This window comes from Lepidothrix coronata, unplaced genomic scaffold, assembly GCF_001604755.1.
Source record: "Lepidothrix coronata isolate B3197 unplaced genomic scaffold, Lepidothrix_coronata-1.0 Scaffold198, whole genome shotgun sequence".
In the NCBI taxonomy this organism is placed as follows: domain Eukaryota; kingdom Metazoa; phylum Chordata; class Aves; order Passeriformes; family Pipridae; genus Lepidothrix; species Lepidothrix coronata.
The window spans coordinates 378,235-383,451 of record NW_016690378.1 but is presented as its reverse complement, the minus strand read 5'-3'; the positions used below and the strand labels follow the sequence as shown (position 1 = coordinate 383,451).

The window sequence follows — 5,217 nt, the reverse complement described above, 5'->3', positions numbered from 1 at the left end:
GTAGGGTCCTGCATGTGCCAGCTTGTGCTTGTCCTCCTGCTGGGACCACTGTGTTCACCAGATGAGATGATGGAATCATAGAATCCCATAATGGATTGGGTTGGAAGGGACCTTAAAGCTCATCTTGTTCCACCCCCTGCCATGGGCAGGGACACCTTCCACCAGCCCAGGTTGCTCCAAGCCCCGTCCAACCTGGCCTTGGACACTTTCAGGGATGGGGCAGCTACACCACCTTCACAGGGAACAATTTCTTCCTACATATCCAGAGGACCAGGACCCACTGTCCAGAGGCAGCCACCTTCCAACATTCCTTGTCCTCCAGTGTGCTTCCCCATTCTGGTGGCATACACAGGACACAGGACCACAGTCTTCTTCTGCCACTCAGGGCAAACTTCCCCCTGGATCTGGAGAGTCCAGCTGTTCCAGGGCTTAAGGCCACTCACTGGGATGTTTGGAAAAATAGTGTTCAGAGTGACCTTCTCCACAGTGCAATAAACCAGACACACTGGCAGCATTTTCCATTACGGAAAACTCAGTAATTAATTAGAAGCTGGGATTCTTCCCATCCCTCAATGCGAGCTTGGAAATTAAAATCCAAGTGAAGAATAACTCCAGGCCAGGGAGTCGGTGCTGGGGCTGCCACACAGTTGCCCCTACACAGAGACTTGAGGAGGGCTGCAATTGCCTCTGAAATGTTGATTGGTTTGCTTCTGAGTTGGCAGCAAGGACACGGGTTTGACCTCTGCCTGCGGAGAGGACTTCAACAGGAGGGGACCCTGCGTGGCTCATGCCACTGCAAGGGGAAAAGTGTTCATCCCTGCTGGAAAGGAGCTGTGTTCTTCTCAAAAAGCAGTGGAGGTGGCTGAGGAGGGTGAAGTCATAGGGAGCACAGCAGAAGGGGAGAGGTTGGAACCAGTCCATGGAGCGTTGTGAGGTGCCGAGCTGATGGAAGCGCCTGAGAGGATGTTGGAGGCGTGTGGGCCATACCAGGTATCACTGCCCTCTGCTTGGGGAACCAGGGCCCAAAGAGCAGCCAAAAGCAGAGCTCCTGAAATCCCGTGCTCACTAGACACAGATCATCAAATCCCAGAATGGTTTGGTTTGGAAGGGACCTTAAAGACCACCTCATTCCAAGCCCCTGCCATGGGCAGGGACACCTTCCACTGGAGGTGTCCAGCTTTCACACCACAGGGATGGAGAGGCACCGTGACCTCCAGCTTAACACAGTCTGGATGCCTTGAAAATGTCTGGCCTGGCTTTGCACGGCACATTCCTCGGATATTCCTCGGAAATCTGCTCAGTGGAAGGTTGGCTGATGGAGCCTGTGAGGCCCCTGCTGGGGTTCTGGCGTCCGGGAGCAAAGGCAATCAGAGCCTCGGGAGCAGCAATCAGATCCTCCAAATTGGGCAGATGTGAGGAGGGGGGTTGTGAGTTCGGATCGATCCGGCAGCCAAGGTCAGTCAGAGGGAAGCCGAGTTCCTGGAGGAGGCACTGTGGAAAGCAAGCTGTAATAAAAATGAGGCGTAATAGGGCTGCAGCCAGCATGGACCTCCAGCTGCCATGACCTAGTTAACGCTGACACTCACCTGCAGGAAACTTCCTCTCCATTTCCAAGGCCTTAATGTCAGGGAAAGCAGGTTGTGGTGTGGATATCAGCCTGGGAAGGGGAGACGAGGCCCCGGCAGCCTCCAGGATGTGCAAAGGGTGCAGGAAGGATCTGTGCTGGTCATCTCAGCCCCGTGGGAAACACCATGTTACTACAAACCAGTGTGTGGCAGTTCGCACTCCACTGGGATGAGCACGTCCCTGTCAGGGGGAGGGATTCCCGATGGTCTTGCCATGGCCTGATGGCCCCAAAGAGTGCAAACCTCACATACCCAGAACTGAGGTGTCAAAACACACAGCCTGGACAGGGGGGACCTTGTGCCTCCCCCCAGTGTGACCATCACTTGGGGTTTGAAGGGAATCTCACTATGCCCAGGGTGTATTTCAGGGCCTTATCTCCTGAGCCCACAGCATAAAGCCAGGAGGGGAAGGAAAGAAGGAACAGAATTTGTCTTTTTTTTTTTCAGTTGCCTTCTAAAAATGGCATTTCAAGCCATTTCTTTAAACCCCTGGGACGTTTAGGGGATACTGTGGGCTCTCCTTGTTGGGTGAACAGGCTGGGGACTCCCTGCTGGAGTAGGGGAACGGCTGGGGTGGGAATCAGTGGGCACCAGGCTGAATGTGAGCAAAACACAGATGAGCTAAACTGCTATATTAGGGGGATTGTGGCCAAGTCAAGAAAAATTATTCATCCTTATGATCAGCGGTGGGGCAGCCACCCCACTGGGATGTGGTGGTAGCTGATCACTGCTGCAGCTGCTGGGGAGCTACTGCAAGGAAACAGAGTCCAGGACATCTCACTAAGGCCAAATGATGTCACACGGGATGGTGGTCACGGAGTGGACCTTCAGAGATTTGAGATGGACATTAGGAAGTGTGGTCCAGCCCTCAGACAGGTCACCAGAGCGATGGGTGATCCCTGTCCTGGGGGGTTTCAAGGCTCAGGTAGGCAAAGCCATATCCACCCTGATCTAGGATTGGGAATATTCTTGCCATGAGCAAGGACCTGGAATGGAGATCCCTGAGGTCCTTTCCACAGCTTGGTCTGTTTGGCCTTCTCTGCTGGGGGAACAAGCCAGGTCTGCCAGGACCATGTCTCTGCACAGTGGGGACTCCTGTTGCTTGCCATGGGGCTCCTGGAGTGTTGTCAGCACAGCTCTGGGCACCCCGTCTTGATCCCATCTTATTTATGGCACATCCTTCCTGTCTTCTCCCTGCTATTACTGCCTGAAATGTTGTAATTTAGATTCCGGCTGTGTTTGATTGCAAATTCTCCCAATGTACAAATTTCAGTGACAAGCACTAGAGCAGCTCATTTACATGCCAAAGTGATCAATCTGGAACTGCTTGTTACACCAGAGAATAAATAAATAACGGATACATTAAAGAATGGGTAACAATCAGCCAAATTAACCAATATATGTCGAATAATGACAAGCCCTGACATTCTTAACAGGGAACAAAAGAGGGAAGGATGGGACAAGCTTTCCCAGCATTGCCCAGGGCTGCTCAGCACTCATCTATCTCCTCTCACCCCATGAGCCGACAGGGATGTGCATCAATGACAGTGAGCAAGGGCTGGAGCCTGAAATCCTGCCTTTTAAACCACATACCTGTCTTTATTCCTCACATCTGCTTCCTGCAAGGATTTTTCATAGGAACAACACATTCCCTGGGACAGCAATTTAAATATTTCAGACGTGTGTGGCAGCTACGCAGTGTGGCAAGTGGCCTTGTGGCCTGATTTTCACCTGACATGTCAGGAAATCCTTCCAGGGCACCATCACTCTCCACAACCCCCTGACAGGAGGGTGGAGCCAGGTGGGGGTAGGTTTCTCCTCCCAGATAACAAGTGACAGGACAGAGAAAATGGCCTCAGTTTGTGCCAGGGGAGGTTTAGGTTGGATATTGGGAACAATTCCTTCACTAAAAGAGCTGTCAGTATTGGAACAGGCAGCCCAGGGCAGTGATGGAGTCACCATCACCAGAAGAGTTCAAAGAACATGTGGATGTGGCACTTGGGGACATGGTTTAGGGGTGGCCCTGGCAGTGCTGAGTTAATGGTGGAACTCCGTGATCTTAGAGGGCTTTTCCAACCCTAATAATTCCACGACTCTGTGATTCTGCTTTGGGACAGCCCAGCTCAACAGCTCTAACACCCATCTGTGTGGTTATCCAGGCACCATTAACCCACCAGTGGCTGCAGCAGGGTGCATGCTCGCAGCTGGCCTGACCTCCCAGTGGGTGCAGGTCTGCACTGGGATGCTGTGAGTGGCAGCAGAGGTGTGTGTGGTACCTGACAGCACTGCTGATCCCCATCTCTGCCTCCTGCACAGTGACAGGGAGGTGCCAGCTGCCTGATTTCTCCTCCTCTGGCAGCTCCTGCCTGTCAGCTCATCACCCTGGGGATCCCCAGCAGGGAAGGAGCATCTCTCCCTGTTGTCTGCTGTCAGGCAGCTCGCGTGTGCCTGCAGGCACTGGGGACATGTGGGGAGGCTTCACAGGGGTCACTGCTCTTCCAGGAAAGGCTGCAAGGCTGGGATGGCACTGACTGGTCTTGCCTGTCAGCACCAGCTGGGAGGGCAGCAAGAGGTGAAGGTGTTGCCCCGTGGCCCATCCTGAACCCATTCTGAAAGGAGGAGGGTTGCTCAGGGTAGAATCCTCTGGAGCAGAGTTGCTTGGTGTGCAGCAGAGCCAAGAGGCCACGACAGGTGCCCTAAATCATGGGGATGCTCACCTGAGTGGTCGGGTTCCCCAAAACTGAGGGCACCATCCTCTTTGGGGACGATTTTGTGACACCTGGAGCTTTGAAGAGCACCTGCATCTTTGAAGAGCACCTGCACCTTTGAAGAGCACCTGGCTCTTCCAGGTACACCCACTGTCCCCTCTGCCTTGGGCTTGGCCCCATTCCATATCACCTGGAGGTCCCACGTATCGACCTGGCCCCTGCTCGGTGATGGAGTGATGGTGCTGCTGGATCCACCTCAGCCGGGAGAACCTGGCAGGGTTCACACGCCCCACCATGGAGTTCCTTTCCCTACTGAGGAAAACTCCTCCCCCAGTCTCCGGGGGTACCAAAGTGCCCCCACCCCTGGGAAAGGGCCTTTGTGGCCGTGTGGAGGGGGTGGGTTACCCCGGCTCCCAACGTGCGGAGATGTCCGTGCTCTCACTCTGCACCTGGACATCCCGCAGGACACCTGGGGACAGGGGGACCCCCAGGGGGTCTCCCCGGCCCTGCTTCGGGCAGAGGAGCGGGTGGCACCGAGCACGGCTGAGGCAGCGCTGCCATCTCGTGGCGCGTCCCGTCGCTGCCGAGCCGACCCTGCCCGCGGCCCCCCGGCCACCTCCCGCTCCCGCGGACAGCCCCGTGGGAACCGGGAGGACGAGGATTCCTGTGCTGGCATTTGTGGTCCTCAGCAGCCTTCGGGATGGCACCGCGCAGCGCTTATCCACGGCTCCCCGCGGCCGGCACCTCTGGAACCACGGAGGGCAGTTCGAGTGACTTCCCGCTGCCAGAGGACAGGGTTAGGGTTAGATGGGATTTTGGGAAGAAATCCTTCCCTGGGAGGGTGGGGAGGCCCTGGCAAAAGTTGCCCAGAGAAGCTGTGGCTG

The 5,217-nt window shown here is 55.2% G+C and overlaps 1 protein-coding gene across 1 annotated transcript in view; it reads left to right on the top strand.

The window, feature by feature from the left end:
- Positions 1-3,298: 3,298 nt before the first annotated feature.
- C1QC (complement C1q C chain) overlaps positions 3,299-5,217 on the top strand; it is a 7,127-nt gene continuing 5,208 nt past the window's right edge. Inside the window, exon 1 of the mRNA XM_017832042.1 lies at positions 3,299-3,309. The gene's annotated coding sequence lies outside the window, so the exon portion shown is untranslated. The remainder of the gene's footprint in view (positions 3,310-5,217) is intronic.